Source organism: Corvus cornix, chromosome 1 (assembly GCF_000738735.6).
Source record: "Corvus cornix cornix isolate S_Up_H32 chromosome 1, ASM73873v5, whole genome shotgun sequence".
NCBI classification, from domain to species: domain Eukaryota; kingdom Metazoa; phylum Chordata; class Aves; order Passeriformes; family Corvidae; genus Corvus; species Corvus cornix.
Window position 1 is genome coordinate 17335952 of NC_046332.1, and position 22691 is coordinate 17358642.

Sequence of the window (22691 nt, forward strand, 5' to 3'; positions counted from 1 at the left end):
TAGATTATTGACGACGGAAAACCAAACCAAGCAAAGCCAAGCCCCGCCGTTCCTTCCTTGCTTCCTCGGACCTCGGACGGATGTCCCCGCCGCCCCCGGGGCAGAGGCTTTGTTCGCCAGCGGGGACGCGGCAGAACCGGGGGGGAACACCCGGACAAAGACGGAGAAGCGACGAAAGGGACAGGGAGGGAGCCCCGTCCCTTTCAGCTGCGGGGTCCCTGCCGAGCCGGGGGGCAAGGGGGGAACCCCACCCCCCCACCCGTCAGATGTGGGAGGGGGCCGGAGGCGGGGGAGTGAATGGGGGGAGTGGTGGCACAAACTCCCTTGAAAGTAGCCCAAAAACCGGGGACGGCTGCGAGCAGCTGAGCCGGTATCAGCCCAGGCTCTGCGTGCCCGAGAGAGACCCTCTTCCCATCCCCGCGGCCGGGAGGGCTTCACCCACCCCTCGGGACGGCGCTTCCCCCGCACTCACCGCCGCCTCCCGCCGCCGCTCCCCGCGCATCCCGGTCCCCGCCGCCCGCCCGGCTGCTGGAGCGCCGCCGCCCCCGGGAGCCGCCCCCCGCCGCAGCGCCCGCCCCCCGGCGGGGCCGGGGCACCCCCGCGGGCAGAATGGTTCGCTCCCCTCAGGCCGGGGTCGCGGGAGCGGGGCGGGCGAAGGGCAGTCGGGATGGGGGGGAAGGGAGGGAGCAGGGGGATGGACGGGCGAGAACGGGAAACGGGCACAGGGATATCCCCGGAGGGGCCGCCGTGGAGCTCTTCACGATCCATAAATATGAGTCGCCAGGCAATTTCCTGCCCGCGAGATTAGCTGAGCAAACAGGGCGGCGCTGGCAGGGCGCGGGCCCCGTTTTCCGTGCCTGGGGCTGGGGCTGCGCTTTACCTGCGCCCGCCCTCCACCTCATCTTCCTCCTCCTCCTCATCCCCGGGGAAGCCGTGTTTCAGAGGGGGCTGCCCTCTGCCCTCCCGATCCCGGAGTGGAGCCGGGTTGCCTCCGTGCCCTGGTTGGGGCGCCCCTGGCACTCACCCAGCCCGGGGTCACACCTGCTGTTGCCTCTGCCTGGGGTGTCCTGAGATTCAAGATTTTCTCTTACCTGAGAAAAGTACGCCCATGGAAGTATGTGTGTATACATAGATACTCTCGTGTGTATGCAAAAGACCCCCGTCCATCCCCGTGCATCACCGAAGGATGCAGCTGCCACCCCCAGCATTTTGCTGTTCCCAAAGCAGGGAACGGGCTGGTGAGCCCGGCCGGCCCTTGCTGGAGGGGTTTTCACACCAAAGCAATCCTACAAACCAGCACCAGATCGGCAAAACTTTCGCCAGAGCAGCGCGTCTCGCCCGTCCCATGTTCGACAAGCGGCTGGAGGTGCCAGCCCGGACCCTGCAGGGATCCTGGCTCAGGAGGCTGCTCAGGGACAGAAGCAGCCAGGCCACTGGCGGGGTTGGAGCTGTTACATTGGGAAAAAAAGGGGACACAGCCTTCGGGGAGGGGTCGTCCCACGCCCGGGATCACTGGGTGCTGGCAGCCCAGGGCGTATAACCAACCTTCGCTTTCCGAGCGCCTGTGCAGTGTCAGCTTGGTACGGCAAACCCCGGCGGTGAGAGATGCGAGCCAGCCTGGAGGACTCAGGGCAGTGAGCCAGAGTATCCTGCATAGAGATCTTGTTTCGTGCTGTGTGGCCTCGTCACTCTACCTTTCCCCGTTTGTTTCCCAAAGAGGAAATTCGGGAATAGCAGCACTTATCTGCTGTGCAGGGGTCCTGCGCGATGGGTCGAAGCTCACCCAGCACTCGGCCAGGTAAAGCGTGACTGCTGACTGTTCCCATGTGCCACGAGGAAATGGAGTTTGCTGTGATACACTTCCTGCCTTACATATTCCAGGAGATATTTTACTTGGCTAGAACTGGTACTTTACTACAATATAAACTTTGTAATAACTCATTAATGTCTGGAATCTGTATAGTGACACCCAGAATACTAGAGAATATTGAACAAAAGACTGCCCCTGCCTTGGTGTCTATTGTAGTTTACATATAAAAAGACAAACTTTGAGACTAATTACTCTAAAAGGCCGGAACCTAGATGGTCTCTTCTGTGATGCCTCCACAAGCAGCCCAGTGCTTCATTTTCCACTAGCATTGAACCTGGCTCTTCTCTGTTCACTGAACAAGCAAGGAGAAGTACACGCACTTAAAAAATAAAGGCAATATGCGTTTAATAAATGCAGAGTTAAGTTAAGGACATGCTTAAAGTTAGTAGAACTGAAAATTACTTTTAATCCTGCCACAGCCAGAACCAAAAGCAGCCAGCTTTCCCTTCATCTCACATGATCTTCCTTTTCCTTTTAAGTGGGAAAAACTGTAAGTAATAGTCTGCAAAAATCTCCCCAGGGGGAAGTGAAGCCTAGCAGTATGGAAAGCTGCAACTTTGCTCTTGTGGTCAAAGCGTTACTCTGAAGGACTTGTGATGTGCCAGCTAAAACGTTCCTTCACTTAGTTCCTACCCAGTAGGTGAGGAGGCAGCAAAGCTAGGTAAGGCAGACCATATGTTTCTCCTGATAACCTGTATGCTGGGAAAACTTTGTCTAAATCAGTGTCATCTGTTTCTTTTCAGCAAAAGAAATAAAAATAAAGAATAGGTCTTATTTCTAAAATAATAATAAGTACTGAAAACCAGCCATAGCTGAGGCTCTAAAATAACTTGGTAAGTTGTAATGTTTAACAGGCAAGAGTCTGGCAATTTAAAACAACAAAAAAACCCCCTGTCTTGGTCATTTTATGAGTGGGAAATGCTTAAAAATTAGGAAACAAGTGAAACTCCATAAACTAAAGAACTGAAAACTCTTGTTGGAACAAAAGAAGCCATGCTACTATTAAAGAAAGTCAGGAAAAAGTATATGGAAACTTGCACAAGAGCTATAAGTCATAGATGGGTTCAACAGTCCACCTAGCTAACATTAACAGTTTTCATAGCAATTGTACTGCTGCATCAACTGTACTGCATATCATAGAGGCTTTTAAAATTCTCCACCCCTCAGTATGCAAGCGTGCCCGATAAAAGTTTAGTTTCCATGGTAATTCATGTAAGTAGAAATCAGATGTTGGAATGTTTGCAAAAAGCATGCTTTAATCAGGAGCATTGAAAACGGTAATAAAACACCATTTTGTTACCATACTTCAATGCCATGCTTTTATAGGATAGAAGGAGAGATCGCTTCAGAACTGAAGTAATCTCTGAGCAGGCACCTGCAATCACAACCTCTGTGTTACCTGGTCCCTTACCTTTACGGATTTTATCCACATCAGGTGTGGTGGGCATGACTGCATTTCTGTCAAATGAGCCAGAGCCCACAGCTGGGAGTTGGTTCAGGCTTTATGTTACCTTCAGGAGGAGAGGCGATTCCCAGCCTGACAAAATCGGTTAAGATAAAGCTTCCCATTGATGACTAGATGCTGTTACACCCATCCTTTTCTTTGGTGGCAAAACTGGTCTGGTGTCTTCCATTTTGTGCCTTAACTACTTATTTGGATTCACAATCTATGATTTGTGACATGCTTTGGTGGGGTGGTGCAATTATTTACAAAAACCAGATCAAGAAAAGGATTCCAGGTGAAACCTCTTCCTTCCCAACACCTCTACCTCTTCTGAAAAAAGTCGAAAAAGTACTTGCATTAGAGTGATTGATGAGATGAGAAACAAATAGATCTGAGCAGTTGTGTTTGAGACTGAACCTCTGTTTCTTGAACAAGCATCACCAACACATCAATTAAGTTGCACCCTTTTTGAACAAACCTGTCACAACAAATGAAGTCGTAAGGATTCAGTGCTTTCCAGCATTTTGAAACACTTGTTTATAGCTTGAAAATAGTAACAATGGTTACAACCAGAACTTTGGGTGAAACTTCAAAGCAAGCAGTGATTCCTCTGCTGTAACTTCCTCAAAGACATTTTGAGGCAGCATAGCAGGCTGGATTCTAGGTTAGGAAAGAATCTTGATTTTTAAGGCCCGGTGGGAATATCTGCAAAGTCAAAAGGCAACGCTTGGGCATGACTGCATTCATCAGTTACATTGTGGTGAAAAAAAATCACACCCTGCAGTTACAGTGGTCATCGTAGTTAAAAATCTAAAAATCTATTAATGCAGCACACAGTAGAAATGTTTATCAGTAATAAAATAATTTGGGGTTCAACCAGTGGAGTGTTCTTGTGACTCGTCCTTTTTTAAACTGTCACGCAAGAGCTATCAAGAAGAACCTGCCTGGGGAAAATAAGTTACATGAGTAATCAAATCTCATGCTTCAGGGCAGAAGTCAATTGCTAGAAGGGTCAAGAAAGGAATTTCCTTACTCTCTTCCTTTGCGCAGTTGTACACAATTAACTAAATTCTAATTGCAAGGCAAAAAAAGCAGTTATATTTTTCATTTTTCTGAATCATCAGGCATTGGCTGCTTTTGCAGCTGGATTCAGAGCTTAAGAGACAGGTCTGATAGGTGGGTTTTGTTTCACTTCTGTGAGTTTTTGCCTAGATTTACAGCACAGCTGGGATATTTGCTCTTCCTTTATGCCGACTGCCCAGCCCACAGTATAACTGTGTTGCAGAACTACCATTAAAGGGAGACTAATTTAAGCAGTTAATTTTCTGTTAATAATAAGTAGTTACCTTGAAAAAATCCCTCTGTCTATAATTGCACAACTCATAATGATTCATTTAAGTAGCACCAGTGTTGTATCCATAATGGCCTAAGGACATAAACAAGACAAGATTTGTTGGAAAGGTAACCATTTTCATTAAGCAACTGGACCATTTAATGCAATAAAAGATCACACTATTTCTTCATTAAATAGAGTATTTTAGTAATCGAAAGAATTTTTGCTACCACAGGATGGACATTGCTTCAAATCACAAGAGCATTTCCCTATTAGCTTGTGTATGGTTCTCTGTCTTCACAGCTGATTAATTGCTTCCCTTTCCTAGAATCAGCGTGTGCACTGGTCAGTGGGGGTTAGGCCTTCGTTAGCCAGCTCTGCTACTGCTGCTAAGCTCTATAGAGTGATACTGAAGTGTTTTTTCCTGGACACAAGTACATTTTTGATTATATGGTCTGTGAGAAAACACGTTGAAAACTACAAGCACTAGCAAAACCTCGGTCAGTGCTCCTCATAGATGCCAAAACAGTAGGAAAGCAGTTGGCACAAGACATGGTGCAAATTCTGTAGCTACACTGGTTTACAGTTATAGTCACAGATTAGGACAGCTAATCGTTTTGTACTCAGTGGTTGGATACATGGGTACCTTCATTCCATAGTTGTGCCTTCTAGTCTTATCTTTTATGAAGCAAGCAATAAGCTGATTCATAAGTCCTTACATGCACTCAAGTTTGGAAGCCTTATGATTTTCTTCTGATGCCAAGCCAGGGAAGTTTTCTATTCTCCTTTGGTCTCTATTTATCAAATCTGGACGCATATATAACAATACTGTGGGTCATATCAGTAAGACAGTACTTTCTTTAGTAGGAAGTGAGAAGAAATCTAAAGCAATTTAAGCTATTTGCCCAAGGTTACACAAGAAATCTCAGCGGGGGCAAAGTATGGAACAGAAGAACCAAGTTACTAGTGTAATTTCACAGTTAATCTGTGTAAAGATGGATCTATCTGTGTTGGAATAAATTATCATTTGTTTTCTTCCTCCTGCAAAAAAGTATTCTTCCCCTTCAAATGAAATAAAATTAACTAGTATAGAGTCAAAAGAGGTAAAACAATGTATTTGTACCAAAAAGAAAGATGGTTGCTAAAACTTCTTTCATTCTGTTCGGAGTCATGTGGGCTTTTGTAAAGGAAGAAGCTTTGCCTAATGAAGTTTAGATAAAATATATTCTCACAACTGATTCATGAAGTTGTTTTTGCTGACAGGTTTTTATATGTGCATTCAGAAGGGTTGTAGAGGTTTTCTTTTCAGCAGATAGCCCCCAAATGTGGAATTATGTCCCATTAGCAGTACAAAAGATAACACAATATTGCTACTACTTTCTCACAGTAATAGGGCAAAATAAGATGCAGAGATATATTTTAGCCTCAGATTTCTGGGTTTTTTTCTACTAACAGAGGCAAGATTAAAAGCATCTGAAAAATGTAAATTATAACAATTCTCTCCCTATGCAGCCCTTACTTAAAATTGCCTAAAGTGCTTAGGCAAAATATACTAAACCTAAAGACAGACATTCTGAAGATATGCTAATACCCAAGGTAAAATCAACCTAAACCAAAATAGAAGTCAAGTGACAACCCACAACCTAGCTTTTCCACTGCACTTGCACCCCCTTCAACCAAATCCTGAAAGTGTAACAGGATAGTGGAGAATGTCACAGAACACAATACATTCATTTCCCAACAGAATATGCACGGGAAAGGGGAAGATGGTCCAGCATTTCCCCACAGGTTTTTAACGGATGGGTGCTGGACAAGTCTGGCTCCTGAGGCCGGGATAGCTTCTGTACCAGACAGCTTGCTGGCATGCAAAGCATGGTAAGACAGGATATGGCACATACCCCTTATATATATACATGCCCTGTGCCAGATTAATCCCTATGCTGTTCTTCCCTTTCCTCCTTATGTCAGCCCCATTTTGGGTTACCATGGGGGATAATGGGGGACCATGCCCAGACATCCTACAGGTAACACTCTTTCCTGTGCTTGCTGTTGGATGTGCCATCTTCCTTAGAGAGCCAGTCACAGGATTGGGTTTGGGCAGGCTGGGCAGGGGATGAAACTGTGGGAGGGCTCTGGATGACCTTGCCCTTCGTGCAGGCTGCAAACTGCTGGAAGGGCTTTTGGCACCTGAGCTTAGTGTAAAGAAATCACAGCACCTGGGAACTTCAGATTCAAAGCTCTGCATCTCTCCACCTGCCCAGCCTGTGGTGGGTGGGAACTCCCCTCTTTAACCAGAAGCTAAAGCTTTACAGGGCAGCACCCCAGCTAATGGTACAAGGTAAACTGAAAAGCAAACAAACACAGATATTTTGGGAATATGAGTAGTTTGAAAATGCTGTTTTACAGGAGCTGAGCTATGTAAAGTCTGCTGACTTATGCACATGTTCTTGTCCATGCTGCTCCCCGGAGAGCACCTGTTTGTGTCCCGCTGTGCTGCTCCTGGAGCTTGGGCACCCCTTTACCACAGAGCCCTATGTGTGCTCTTTGCTCTGGGCTGCACCGCTGTGGCCATGACACCACACATTTCCCATGAGATTCCCCCTGACTGATGTAGGATTAGGCCACAGGAAGCAATAAAATACGCTTGCTGATCCCACAGTATCACAGGAAATTTACATATGACAATCTTTAACACATTGTTTTAATAAATTATAATTTTGTATTGTAGTTTAAAGACCACTATAAAATCTGAGATAGGAAGCTGGGGGTAGTCTGGCTTCTTTGTCGTGATGCCTTGTTTACATGTTCCTTTTTTTTTCTTCTTTGTACTACTGAAACCTTAAAGTACTCAAGGGGAGGCATCTTGGCGTTGGTGAGCAACAACCTTCTTTTTGGTTGCAAGCTCCTCAGACCATCCTGTAAACTAGAAACCCGTTCTAACCAAAAAGAGAAATGCACTATTTCAGTGATACACTTTACTAACAGGACATAAATTACTAAGCAATATGAAATGGGGACACAAAAGTAGCCCATAGAAGTTGGGCAATTAAGGCATAAAGAGAGAGGAGGAATAACAGCAGATCCTCATTAGACTTAGGAACAGTTTGTCATTAGTGTATTTTTTTAAACTTCAGAATTTTAACGGGAGAAAAATGTTTCTTTATGCCTCCAATCTCCTCTTTAGTTAACAGAGGCTTCAGGTTCCCCCTCCCCCTTCATTTCTGGAGAGGCTGCCAAGTTTTCCCAGAGCTAAAAGCAACAACTTTCTGTTAAACGTTACTTCATGCTTCTGGTATTAATCTAATAGGAGGCTGGATGGGGAGGAGGGGGAAGCAGCAATGAAAGCTGATTTCCTGCCATGCAGTGGGAAATCCATAGAAAATTCAGATTTAACACTAATTTTAACAGCTGGATGACTGCTTTGGCTTTTACTTGCCATAGGAACATACAACTGCTAGGGGTTTTTTTGTTACAAAAAGAAAACAGATGTCAAGCAAAAGGCAAAATAAAAAGGAGGCTTGCATTTGTAAATACCCTGATTAAATCATCCTTTTCCACTACTTTAGAAATATCAACAAATTTTGCAAATTGCCTCTCATCTCTGTTAACATTTCTAATAAGAATATTCATGGAAAGAGAAAATATCCAAGGAAATTGTCTTGCTAATAAGCACTTCAACAAATATTTACTTGGGAAGTGCTCCAGTGACCACTTTGAAAAGGGCACTACTGGATTTGAGAATCACACAATAGGGACATTGAAATAAATCTCCTTGATGGAGGTGAAAAAATGATAATAAAACCAGTAGATTGTAAACACTCAAAATGTAAGTCAGAGAAAACTGTCCTGTAGCAATTCCCCACCATAGACAACATACAGCACAGAACTGTTAGCAGCACATCTCTCAGGCTTGACAATTCTGATAATAATTGTTTGGAAGGTGATGGCCACAAATGTAATCCTTTATCCTGACTACTTAAAATAATGGCTGTTTTCTTCTTTCAATGCTTGTTACTCAGCCTTTGCTCCACCTGTTTCTCGCACACCATATGGCTCAACTCACGACATATTGCAGAAGATTTTTTTTACATTGATGGAAAGAAAGCTTAATACAGTACACATGCTGAAACTAAACGCTGTTTTGCAGATGAAGCAGGGCTATAGCTTGTGTGTGTACACAAGGAAGGACCCTTACCACAGATTATCTTGATTATAAAGCTTTACCTGCCCGCTGATGCATGCAGTCAGCAGAACATGGCAGCTGGTTTTTATGTCCCTAGCTGCAGCCAGCTGTTAGGCTGAAAGTGTTAATCACCATTTTCATCGGTCCCAGGCTTGCATTAAGCAAACTAGAGGACTCTCAGGAGCAGCGATGCCTGAGAAATCCCAGAAGCTAACACCCAAAACATGAAGTAGAAGTTATGCTATGTGAGCAGTGAGGCTTCTCAAGGGGCAGATAAGCACAGGGCTAGAACATTTGATAGTTTGAAGTACTGATGGGCAGGAGAGACGAGGAATGAAAGCCTTGAAAACGAGTGAGAAAATGAGAAAAGTTCCTGTGGATATCAGTTAGAAAGAAGTTTTAACAGATGAAGCTGCTTAGAGTGTTGAAAAGGCAGAGACCTCTAAAAAGAAAATTGTTTCCAGTTTCTTTATTCTGTATTCCTAAACCCCGGGACATTATGCATAGTTTTAAAGTCAACAGGACTATTGCCATTGCTCTCTCTGTACTCCAAAAACTCCAGCTGCTATCAGGTTTTTCTTGCAATGGAAACAAGCTGGCAGAACTTCAAAGTCTTGATAACAGTTTATACAGAGAAAGGACAGCAACAGTTAGTTATACTTCCCTATTAAAAATGTTGTTTTCACCTCTCTATTGTTTTTATAGAAGTTGGATAGAATTTGACAATGAAATGGTGCCACTTGTATCTGGTCAAAGCTCAGGAAGAGAATGTCAAAATGTAGCTGTACTGGAATTTGTTTGGGAAATGTTATCTGAGAGCTCAACTTTTGTTAAATATGCCATGACCAGGGGTTATGAGCACCATGAAATCATTGATCTCAGTTGGACAGGTTTTAAATGGATAAAAAACTGAAATGAAAGTTTGAAAAATAAGGATATATGAGTATCCTATTTCCTTATTGGAAGGCACAGAAATCATGCAACCCCGATAAACATTAAGACAGCATGAACCCTCCAAAGAACATAGGAAACTGAGTGAAAAAATGTTAAGTGAAAATAACACTTGAAGATAAATTTGCCTTTGATTAGCAAATCCAGTTCAAACAATTCCATCTGAGTCTTAATCTTTTCTAAGTTTTGACTACAGTAGGATTGTAGCTTCAGTTTCAAAGCTGTCCTAACTTTCCATTTTTACTTCTCTGCAAAAAATGTTTCTCTTTTAAAAGTACTACAGTACTCATTTATTTTCTTCCTCCTTTCCTTCTTCCCTGATCATATGCAACAGCAGAAACAGCTTTTGCTAGCTTTCTCTGTGCTGGCAAGAAGCCCAAAGATCCAGCTGACATAAACCTCAAGTCAGCAATTCCAACGTGAAGAATGTCCTTTTCAGAGCCCCCGTTTCACAGTCTCCCTGTCACGGAGCATCTCAGCAGCACCACACAGAAGAGCCTTGCACTGCCCTTCCTTCCCAGGTGAGTTCTCCTTGCTCTGTTCCTTGTGCTTTAGTGATTAGCTCTCCTTACCCACCCCTTGCTGCCCAGCATTTGCGTGCTGAGTTCTGGGGGAGGCTGAACGAACAGCATCGGTCCAAAACAAAGCTCCCATCAGTGGGTTCAAGGAGCGACTGCAAGGCTCAGTGGGTCAGCTCCTGTCCCTCCCAGACCTCATTATACTTGAAGCAGAGCCTCCTGTACTCAGAGGGAAGCAGCTTGAGAGGCTGTGTGAGCCTAGACAAAATACAGTCAGCAAAAGGTCCCTGAGTTAAATATACGTGTGCTGCTGTAATCCTCACCCACTGCTGGATCACTGAGTTTGCACCAAAATTTCTAACATGAAAGAGTCAAGAGCTTCACAAAAACTGCTGGTGCACAGTGGCAAGCACTCAGAAAAACAAGTGCTGTGAACAAACTTAAGGGTCTATCTCATGCTTTAGTTGTATAAGGTGAATTTGATTTGGTTTTTTTTTTCTCCAAAGGAATGAAATTATTTTTAAGGAAACAAAGAACACAGTAAATAAAGACTTCACTGGGCTGCACAGTGATCTGCGCTACAGCTTCGCAGCACGGAAGTGGTTCATCCTGCAATCACAGCACTTCATATAATATCAAAATAAGCGCTTATTTCTCATGCAGTTTTCTTTCCCGAGCCTTTCTTTAGTGGACACAACAAGTGAACACTGTGCTTCTTGTTCTTTCTCCTCCCCTTTCCTCAGTGGTCCTTTGGTATTTACCTCCTCTCATTTTGGATTTCCTGTCTGTACCCTAGGGAAAGGATTTTCCTGTGAGAAACAAATGTCACATTGCTGATCTGTTTGGATGCCAATAGTCCAAGCCTATCCTCCATGTGAAGCAAAGCTCTCATCTACCTGCTACCAGAAGAGTACTGCGCTCAGATTTTTTTTTTCCTGAACCATTTCATTTGGAACTAGCTTTAGAGCATCGATTTTCTGGTCACTAACAGAGCTGCTATTTACATTTTTTAGATTAAGATGGATGCAACTGTTTTGGGTAACTGAAGACCTAAACTAGACTAAATCTCAAAATGCAAACCAAACATCATTTTGAAAACATACCTACTTTCTATCGGGTCCTGCGAAGCTCATATGTTTCGGTTACTGTATTTGATGTTTTGCTCTGAGAGGGAGAGAAAAGCAAGTGAGAATACTCCATATTTCTTCTGCATCTATACAGAGAGCAGGGCACAGTGACTCTGGCAGAAGCATCCAGATATGGTGATATTAAACACACACAGCTGTTTCTGAAATTACTGAAGGTGGTTTTGCATAAGAGAAGAAATATTCCTGGCAATTCCCACCTAATTATTCATGGAAATAAAAGTCACCAGCAGGACAAGAGAAGGAAAAAATGCTCTGCAGTTGAGCAGCAAAAGTCCCAGGAGATATGTCTGCACAGACAGTTGGGACCAAAAACTTTCTTCCCCTCAAACACAGATCAGAGCTGTTGTTTTTTTCCAGTGATCAGAGAGACCAAAAAACCTTTAGCCTCTGGGCTGGATCATGTCCAAAGCTGCTGAGCCTTGGGTGACTTGCTGACAGGCTTTGGAAGTGCTTAGGAAGAGAGATGCCACCTCTCTTCTCAGGCTCTGCAGAGGCCAGAAGACACACCACAATTGTGCTGTGAAGACAGAAGAGGTATGGGAAGCTCCCTGGGGATTATGTTTATGTACATGCATGCTCAAGTGCAAGGTGTGTGTCCTACACTGAGCATGTGTCATACCAGCAGAGTGCAAAAGTAGGGCTAAGGAATGGGGTAGGATATATTGCTTAGTGCATTTTCATTTAGAGGCCTTCAGGGTGTTTGGTGCTTAGGATGTTGAAAATGCCTTAGATTTCTTTGCTATTCTCTTGTGGTATGTGATAAGAGCTGCTGGATTGCCACGATTGCAACGGCCCGACTGCGGCAAAATTTTCAAAGCGGGAATCCAACAAAGGCAATTATTTATTTCTCTTAAAATAGTGAGCAGTGTGAGATATCACACACTTTACATGGAATAAGCCACCGGGGTCATCCAATCCAATGCCTCACAAGCACCGGGGTAATTGGTTAGACTCAGAAGGTCTACAAATCACCCATTCTGCATATACCGCAAGCCACAAAACACTCCCCAAAGCTCTGTAACAGCTTGAAGTTGTACAGCACAACCATTCAAAGACACAGACTGTTGTTTGCCACAGTCGGGCCGTTGCAATCGTGGCAATCCAGCAGCTCTTATCACATACCACAAGAGAATAGCAAAGAAATCTAAAAACTTCTTTAATACACATGAAAGAATGTCTAGAGGTTGAACTCTGGGTAATGCATTCTGGAAAGCTCAGAAAAGCCAGTGCTCTGGCCAGTGCATCACCAGAGAGCTAGCTGGGGTTCAGAAGAATGCAGCAGAATTATGTACAGCCTTGCTTCAGTCTTACCTTGAACCCATTTGCTTTTCATTTTCTGCAGTGTAAGTGTAAGAAGAATCTAAATCTACACTTAGTGATCATTCATGGGACTAATGAAAGGCAGATGCAGACAGTGCTTTAATAAAAGTCAGACTCAGTTGCACGGGAAATTGTGTGGAGCCTGCAGACACTTTCAAACCAAGGAACTATCTGTGAAAGGCACAGTTGGGAGAATCTTGAACTTTGTCTCACAAACTCATAATGTTGGATATCTCTTAAGGTCAGGCATAGAAACAGACTGTCAAAAGCCTTTTTTTTTTTCAAATAAAGACACAAGGGACAACCTTTCTGTCACAGCGAACAACTCACTCACATGCTAAACCTAGTCAACAAAACAAACATGCTGAAAACCTGATGTTTTCTAGGCAATGAGGTAGGTGAATAACCAAGGAAAGCTCATTCAAGGGAGAAACTGTGCTGGATACTGTAGTAATCAAAGAGTAAAACTGGACTGTGATCATGCTGACTGTACAACAAAGAAATAAAGCAAACCTCCATAGCCAAGTGCAACTCAGCCAAATTCAACTCTGTAGCAAGTAAATATTCCTATGTGGAAAGCTCCATTAGAATTGACTTAGGCCAGGTGGGTCTGGTTTGTGTTTTATTCTGACCTGGCCTTTTCCTTGTAATTGATGTTAATTTATATTTCCCACACTGGAATCTGAAGTTGCATTCCATATAAAGGGTTCACTTGCTTAGCTAGAGTTAAAAGCTGAGATACCTGCTTCTCTGACACTGCAATAATGAGGAGATCCATCAGAGCACTGCCACATTCTAACTGGTCGATACGTCTGCATCATTTATCTCTTGCAGTTGGACAGGTGTTGGAACCTGGTACTGCATTTTTCTGATACAAAGCCTTCTGATTTCAGAGCAACTCCTAAAACACAAGTTCTCACATATCAGTAAGCACTGCAGAGCAGATAACACCTTGCTTGCTTGAAGCTCCAGGTGCCTGACTTCTGAAAACTCAGCTTTCACTCAGAGAGGAATTTATTTGGCTGTGACTTTCTTTTTGCCTTATCTGCATGCTGCCCTGATGACTTTCTGGTTTCTCTTCCACATGAACAGCCACCTGCATGTTAATTCAATTCAATGTTGTCAAACCCTCCACCTACACAACACATTCTTAAACAGCTTTGCACATACCCTCATTTTTGGGGTGGTGGCTCCTATTGTTTCAGCTCTCTATTCCCTAAAGCCTAATTGCACTTTGCAGTTGATTTAAATGAAGAGTGGTTGTTACACCCACTACCTCCAGCAACTGCCAGCATCACAAGATGTGCATTTTTAGTACCCAGGCAAGCCATTGTATTTACGTCCCTCAGAACTAGTCAGCAGGACACTAACCATGGACCTCAAGTTTTCTCAGACACACAGATCTCTTCCCAGGGAACTTCTAAAGCTGCAGACCACCTTCCTCTACATGCCTACAGGAATGAAACCTTGTATTTAAATGCAGTGGCTCCCTTTCCTTTGACAAAAGTAGTCTTTTGTACTACAGGAAAATGGCCCATCCACTCTTCCTCTTGCTCTATAAATCATTCTTTCGTCCCCAGCTAAATCTATTTTCTAGTTAAATATGCCAACAGGCTGTTCCCTTTGCTGAAAGATCTGGATTTTGCCTTAACTGTAGGTTCATAACTTTGTGAAATGCAACTCTACACATTTCAAAATTAACCTGTATTTTCAGCTAGCCTTAATGTGGTAAGATACAGCATAGCCAGAATAAAGAAATTTTTACCTTTCAGTCAAAACTGGCATTTTTGGCAATGAGTAGAAGCTGGCTTCATTCTCTGGAAAGCTCTTGACATTGGGACACCCACATTCAAGTTCCTGCTGTGTTCATCTGAGTGGGTCTGGAGTAAAAACTCAGGCAGAACTTTTAAGTGGGATTCTGTGTCAGGTCAGTGCCTGACACCGCAAAACAAACATTCATGAATTAAAACATCCCATTAGCATCCAAAAGCAAACATTAGCACAACTGAGTTAACAAGAAAAATATATTTGTAAAAAAGAAGAACGTTTCAAACTGTTCTCTTTTCATTCCAGCATGGAATAAACAAATATCAGACTTCCAGTGCTGCTGAGGAGCAAGCACCATACTCCAGCAGTAACAGAACTGCAGCGCTGGTAGCAAAGGGGTTTGGGCAGAAACCTTTAAGATTTCACTGTTCATAGGGTATTTTCAGACTTTTGGATGGTTCTTCAGATACAAGTCTCCTAGAAGCCAGCTTGTGCCAACTTGGTTCTCCCCAGCTTCTTCAGGTTTTTTACTGCCTTTGCTTCCGGGCAAAAGCTGACACCTGATGGAACAAAGACTGCTGCCCCTTGCAGAGCTTCACAGAGCACAGGATGGTGCTCTGAGTCCAGCAGCAAGCTCTCCTCCTTGCTCCTCCACCCTGATCCTGCCCTTTGCAATGACCCCCTTTAGCACAGCTTCTGAATGCTCAGCTCTAGGCTGGGTCACTTCCAAGGCTGAGGAACAGCCCTCATTTCCCTAATGACGCCAGCCTGGCCTAGAGCAGGGATGTCCTTTCTCTGACCCATTTGACAGAGGAAATTTATCAGCTTTGGAGCTTTTCCACTTTAAACACCTTCAGTGCCACTTGCCAAGACCTGCTCCACTGAGCACACAAAGGAGCACAGTGTCATGGAGATAAATGAGCCACCTCCTTAGAATTCTTCAGCCTGGCAGTCGTGCCATGGCAGGAGCCTCACCTGGCACCTATTTTTGTCAACCAACAGTTCATAACCCGGAGGCAACACACTGTTGTGAACAGGCACAAGCTGTTCATAGGAACAAATAAAAGTGAATGCATGGGCAGGCTTTGGAAATCCCATGGAAGTTTTACCTGATGAATGACAAGCAGATTGCAAAATAATTAGACACTTCTGGGAAGCACCTTGTCCCATAACTGCTCCATCCCAGGAAATTGCCTCATCACTAGCAGAACAGTCATGCCGCCTCTTGCTTTTTGCTCTGTGGCTCTATGAGTCTTCCTTTTCTGGCAAAATCATGACTTCACATCCATAGGTGAGGTGAAGAGCCTCTCTGTGTCAATTCTTTAACTGGATAACCAATTGTCCTGCACAAGAGGTATAAGTTTGAGCTGCCTCAGGAAGGGGAGGAAGCTCATGCTGAACTATTATTCCTGCTTCCTGGATGAGAGAGGGGCACTGACACAACTCCAAAGATAACAGCCAAACCCCCAATATATAAAGTAACAGTGCAGGTGCCTGAGCCCAAGCCATGAATCCTGGTTTCAAATAATCCCTTATTTCAGAGTTGTGAGCATGCATTCAGCTTGGGAGAGCACAGGAATTTTTGGCACATTTTTGTTCTTGTCAACAGCCTTTCCTTGGCTGTTTGCTCTCTCCAGTAGGCTATGGCTAGTAGCTCTATTTTGGGCACTTGGACCAGGACTTGGAAACGCAGCACAAGCCCTCAGTTTTTAAAAATTAGGCATGTTGCAACTCCATGTCCTCATTCTGCTGTTGTCCAAAACAGCATGTGCTGCAGAGTAGACACACAGAGGAATCACACAGGTGACTGACAGCTGGGAATTTTCTAATTTTCAAGCACTCAGTTCTCTTTTAATGAGATTCTAGAAACACGCCTTGATATGTTTCTAAAAAAAAGTTTAAAAAGTGGAAATTATATCACATAGAAATTTCAGAACTTAGTGTGAACCCCTGAACTCTGGGGTTAATGGTAAAGTATGTGTCACATCTCTGCCTCAAAGCATGAGGTACTAATATTGCTCTCTGAAAAGGTGTACACATTTCCCAACCTCAGTTTAGAGACCTTCAGTGAAACGTCCTATAACATTCAGCATGTCCACTTACTGAACAGTCCATGCTTGACTTCTGGAATTCATAACATCCGAAACAGTCAAATAGAACCCTTCACGTATATATTTTTAAAGTAGCCTTGAATGCACATATTTGTATCTGCTCTTTCTCTAACAATACTGAGCTCCTCAAGGAATGGCTGACAGAGCATGGATGCTTGCTATGCTTCTAAAATGGGCAGTTTAGGAGAGAGTGAACTTTTGCCATGCACAAGAGGAGGTAACAAAACTGGCTGTTCAACTTAGCTGGCTTGTCAACACGTTGTCCCCATAATTAGCTGTGCCCTCTGCAACCTTTTATTATGCCAGCTGACCTAAGAAACATCAACATCTCCTCAGACCTGAAAAGTGTAGAGTCCTGGTCAAGAAATGGCATGAGCTCACCTTCACAGAGACGTGGTAATCCTCAGTGTGAATGACTCCTCAAATTCAGTCGTCACTCTCCAAAAGCTGGGGTCAGGACCCAGGACTTCATTGATGAAGACATATTAAACCCTGTCCAGCTCAGAGCACACACACTGAGGCTGCTGAAGGCAGAACAGCCGTACAGTCAGAGCCAAGTCACACTGATATTGTATGAAGCCTATTTGGAGGCTTGGCCTCAATTAGCATATAAATGAAGTGGTACACGCAGTCGCAGCTTGCCAGAAAATGAGACAAAATAATCCCCCGGTTTGGCAGCTCTCTAGAGCATTTAGTTTGTGAATGAAGAGCCAGGCACACTTTGAAGCCAAGCTGGGTCCACAGCTTATAGCCAATTGACTTTATGTGGCAAAAACAGGTCTTGAGAAGTCATGAAGGAGACCAATGCTTTTTCCTGCTCTTAGTTTCTATTATAGGAAAGTGACTTTAAAGATACTCATCACTGTTCCAGAAGACTGATAGCATTTCACCTATTGCGTCCACAGGCCCAGATGAGCTGTGGTAGGGCCCTCCCGCTGCAGGCTTCTGGCCATTAACGGAATGCTTGATTTTGTTCCAAGTAAAGGAGAAGGAATGGAAAGTTCACAGGAAAAATGATACAGAGAGATGTGACCACGTAGCTGCTGAGCTTAGACACAGAAAGAAATTTTACTTAGGGATCTTTGTCAGGTAAAGAATAAGGACACAAAAACAGTAACAAAGACCTTCAAAACTGGTGCACAACAGCATAGAAGGAAGGAGTAGCCGTGTTTACTTTTACTGCCTGTACAAGCCTTTTAATGTATTTCAATTGAGACAGAAGTAAGAAGTCTTGTGTTTTTGTGCAGATGCCTTTCACATTCATTAGGGTTTAGTTTTTCTTCTTTAAATATTTTCAGTTGTCAAGGGCTCAGCTCAGACACAAAAGTAGGGGAACGTAAGCACAAAGGTATGCAGATTTTTCCAAGAGTAGTGCAGTCTTCCTCTTATAACTACATAGTCTGCTTTGGGGAGAATTTATTTTCTAGGAGAGAAAGCAAAATAGATTTAAACCCAGGTAAAATGCAAAGGGAAGGTCAGTGCTGGGCAAGAATGGTATTTTTTCTTCATACTTTAAACACCAGTTTGGAAAAAACAAAACCCATTCTCCATTTGCATTAGCAACAATGGTCAAGCCTAGTCAAGCATCTTGTCCCCTATCCTGGAAAAAATGCTTCTCTTCATTAAAGGGGAGAAGTTACAGGAAAATCTCAGAGGGCTCTATTAAAATCCTCTCAGCACCCTTCAACTAACTTACAGTTTCTTTTTACACAGAGTTTGTCCCTTCCCCTCATTTTTAAGCTTCAGTTTAGTGCTTTCCTACGATGCTGTAGCAGCTGCACTCTGGAGCAGCACAGATGACTCACACTTTGCAAGTGCCCTGGGCCGCCTCCTCAGAGGAGTGAGGTGGGTGCTGTGCTTCTGCACTCCTACCTGTTTGGCCTTGTAGGCATCTGAACATGTGGGTTCCTGTAAAAATCCAGAGTCATGACCTGGTCCTGGACTTGCTGTAGAAGTCCCGTAGATACAGTCCCATCTGCTCCTCACAACCAGGAAAGCTGTGATGTGAATAACCTCTTTTTCCGTGGCATGAAATAGTCAAACAACCTTAATGAAAAGCAGAAATGACAGTGTGCTTGAGCAAGAGCTGGGAATTTAACAACTTGGATTAAAGAAATATGTGACATCCAACTTGATTCAGTGCAAAAAAAAATTAGATTAATGTCACAAGACAAGAAACATCAAAATATAAGTACCCTTTGCAAAGTCCCCCTTGTCCCTCTCATTCATGTTACCCACCCCTCGGCAATCTGCTTTCCTGGTAAGCCATTCCTGGCACAGCTATTGCATGAAGGGTGGTTTCTGATCTTGCACTCTGTAATATCCCATTCAAGTTTCAACAGGGGAGAAATATTTCACTGAGGAATTAGCATTTGTTTAACCCACCCTCACAAAACAAAAAAAAGGAGCAAAGTGGTTCATCAAAAATGAGTATAGCAGAATGAAATAATCCCATGACTCAGTGTTGAACCAGAGTGATGATGTAAATCTACTAGTAACTTCAACTTGTATCTGTTCAAATTAAAGGGCAAAACTACTCTAATCTTGTTAGGTCTTGCATATTCTGACAACACCACCTGAACTGGAACAGCAACATAATTTTCCAGTTGTCTCCACACTTTGTTTCTTGTGGTCAGAATCTAAAAGTAGCTCTGGCAAAAAGAGAGGGCTGCTTCCAAAATTTTTTGCTTTGTAAATACATTTCTAATTCATGCTTGTAGGCATATAACATCACCTCCAGGATCATGAACCTTTTATGACCATGACCTCTAGCTTAGAAACTACAGTCTATTACAAAATGAAGATGCTAGCTCTGTCCTGAACTCACCCACAAAAGGTCCTGTATAGATTAATTTGTAAATCTTGTCTCTGTCTCTCTTCCCCCACCCCAAAAATGCAAAAAAGCAAAGCAACATAGCTTAGTAGAGCAGGAATATTTATAATTCTGTGGAGCTTTTTCTTCGTCTGTATTATTTTAGCACACAGTCACATTGGTCATCACCTTCCTCTGCTTCATCACCTTCCTCTACTTGCCTCGATGCCTGTGAGAGCTGCATCCAGCCCTGACACCAGCTCTTGCCTCTGGTGCAACTTCCAACTAGGAAAGTGTACATCGTGAACAGTTTTTAAGTATTCATAAAGTATTGACCCTTCCTGTACCCATTGCTTGTAGAACTTAGCATTAAGAAGGGTCAGGAAGACGGTTGATTTCTCATTTAAGGGAACTAACATGTGAAACAAAAATCTCAGAGAAGCTGACAACTTTCTGTGAGCTTCAACATAAACTACAGAGACCAGCTGCAAACTAACAGTTGGGTTTCAGCTATAAACAGACTGAGTTCTACAGTGGGTTTGTATACCTATTTTGGTGAAGTTATTTATTCTACAGGAAAAATGCTCTTTTTAAGGCCCCGGGAAGGCAGGGGGATGAGAGGAGAAAAGGAAGTCCTGCTTATGTTGTTAGAAGAAGCTTCACTTCTAGACTCAGAAATGGACTCTAAAATAAATGTTTCACAAAGGCACAAATTTGGAAAGTCTTCAAGAAAATGATGCCTTTAAAAAAAAAAAAATCCCACAGCTCTTCCATCAGGATATTTAAAGCTACTTTCCTATCTTTAAAAGCACACCCTGTCTTGTGTTTCCTGGCTGGGTGGCGAAAAACCCCCACAGAGGTACAGAAATTACAGCCAAAGGTAAACAATAGTGTGTGTTTTAGTATCTGCATGAGGCAGTGAGGTAAACGGAATGAACACTGGATTGAATACAAAGGAGAAGAAAGAGATAGATTGCTCAGGTCAAAGACTCTTTGAAGATTGAGATTAAAAACTGTCCTCTGTGGCCTTAATACAAACCATTTATTTTAAAATTATTTAATTTTACTCAGTAAGTTGCTGTATAAGGGTAAAGCCCAGGCTGAAAGAAGGGCAGCTTTAACTAAAAGAAGCTTCTAAATGAAAACAGGTGATCTCTGTCATCTTCATCTAGTGTGAAACACACAAATACTAAAGCATGCCATTTCTCATGCTATCCTATTTTGTCCCTCAGAGAAGTCCAGCTTCTTCCATAGCTAAAACTGAAAAGCAGGCTCTTCTGGTTTGTATTAAAAAAAAAATCAAGTGAAAAAACCCCAAAAGATGAGGTATTTATTGCTTTATTCTCAAATTTCTGCAAAACACCAAAGTGATCTGGAAACCTAATTAAGAGTAACAGGCACCCAAATGGCACCAAGACAGGAAACATTTCCAGAAGGCCTCAAGCCAGGAGTACCCTGTGAAACCAGTACAGCTTCACTGAAGGGCCCTACTCGTTCCTTCCAAAGATGAGTTTGGGGAGCCAGGAGCCATAGGTTGTAAGTCTTAAGACTACACCAGACACTGATTTGTCATCACTTGGTTTCTTCTCCCACCATAACCTATTCCACAGATACTTGGGTGTTTAATCATTAACTTAAACTAATATTTAAAAATCTAGTTTTGTGTCCCTCTTTCTTCTGGTTTCTGATTTTATTTTCTGTATTAATAATGACTGAAATGTTTTTTTCTTGTTTAGCATACAGTAAATACTAAATAATACTATATGCTATATAAATATATATATACTCTGCTAGTTCTGTCACTTATCTTATACATTATATTTAATAATTTAATCCCAGAGCATGCTATGCACTCCTGCTTAATAAAACTTGATGCATAAATAAAATTCTTTTCTTATTCAGTATTAGCAAGAGAAGTAAGTATTAGCACAATACAGTGAGAAATTTATTCAAACCAAAAATACAAATTAAGATCAAATTCTAGGCCAAATAGAAAGGAGCACAAGGACCAACGAGTTCACTTTGTGTGCTCGTCTTGATGGACTCCAAATGCATTCTGTTGGGGAAAAAATCAAACCATTGGCATTTTTTAGAAGGCAAACTAATGACATTTTTACTGCCTAGCTCATTCAGAGCCTGTTACAGTCACATTTCAGAAGGATGCAGTTCTGCATCAGTATCTCCAGCAGCAAACCTCTGTGATTTTTGTTATCTCTAAGCAGGAACCATTTGGACAAGAGCATCAGCACACGGCACCAGGCAGCTGTGCGACTGCTGCTCACAAAGGGGCGAGGCACCAAGCAGGGATTCTGCTGGGAAGCACGGGCCCCAGGGAGACACTGACATGGACACAGGACCTTCAGTTTGGCCGAGTGACGTGGCTTAGGGGAATTTCAAATGTCAGCTTTTATCTCAGCAGGTGAGCGCAAGATGTATCCTGCTGGGCCTGGGAAGTTTGGTGAAGTATTAATATGGGTGTTTGAAGCAAATAACTCCCATTTTCTAGGAACCATTGTAAGGATTCTAATGGGACAGACATCCAGTACTCTGTTTTTAACTAGAAAGTTCTCCTTTTAGAGATTAATCCAGAATGAAATTTCACTGTTACCATTTTAAGTTCTGCCTACTTATTGGCTACTACTTCTAATGCTCGATGCCTGCAATCAGGCTGTTAAAATTTAATGCACAGTATGTTATACATCTGTGTACCTCTGAATAAGCAACTTTTCATTGTCTTATGTATAGAGTTCCACTTATTAGTAAATTTCAGAAAATATTTTAACGGGATGTAACCAGTATCAATTAAATCGTGGCTTTATTTTCCACAAACAGAATGCTCTATACTTTCAATTTGAAATTGTGAAAATATAAATATACATTTTAAGACCTATGCAAACATTTAAAAAGTTTAATCTAAGGTGATTAATCTGAGAAAACTGGAATCTTTATCAAAGTTGCAGAAATTACCTGAGCAATATTTGTTCACTTGCCTGTAAATATGTAAATATGAGCTAGGTATTGATTTTGGAAGAATTATTATGGATCTGCATCAGTCTGAGTAGGGAATTTAGACCTTATTATCCAGTGTAATGGGAAGGAGTCAGAATAATTTTCTACAGCTGAAAATGCTTTCTTTTTCCCATTTAGTTTTTGGCAATTGACAAAAATTATTTTAATTCATCACAAATGTCATTGACATTTTGGTAGAAAGCCAAGACTTTTTCTTTGAACATC

General features: G+C 42.8%; 1 protein-coding gene and 1 long non-coding RNA gene across 9 annotated transcripts in view; one reads left to right on the forward strand and one right to left on the reverse strand.

The window, feature by feature from the left end:
- Positions 1-22691, reverse strand: part of PHLDB2 (pleckstrin homology like domain family B member 2) — a 118803-nt gene that overhangs the window by 63923 nt on the left and 32189 nt on the right. For 6 of the 8 annotated variants that reach the window (XM_039557405.1, XM_039557427.1, XM_039557421.1 and 3 more), the window contains exon 1: positions 473-513. The exons of 1 other annotated variant lie outside the window; for it this stretch is intronic. The gene's annotated coding sequence lies outside the window, so the exon portion shown is untranslated. Of the gene's footprint in view, positions 1-472; positions 514-22691 lie in introns of those variants that run through there. One more of the 8 variants, XM_039557403.1, reaches the window with a different exon arrangement.
- LOC104686995 lies at positions 9971-22664 on the forward strand. Its single transcript, XR_751450.4, has 3 exons — positions 9971-10302; positions 11096-11981; positions 21680-22664. It is a non-coding gene; the product is annotated as an uncharacterized LOC104686995 (long non-coding RNA).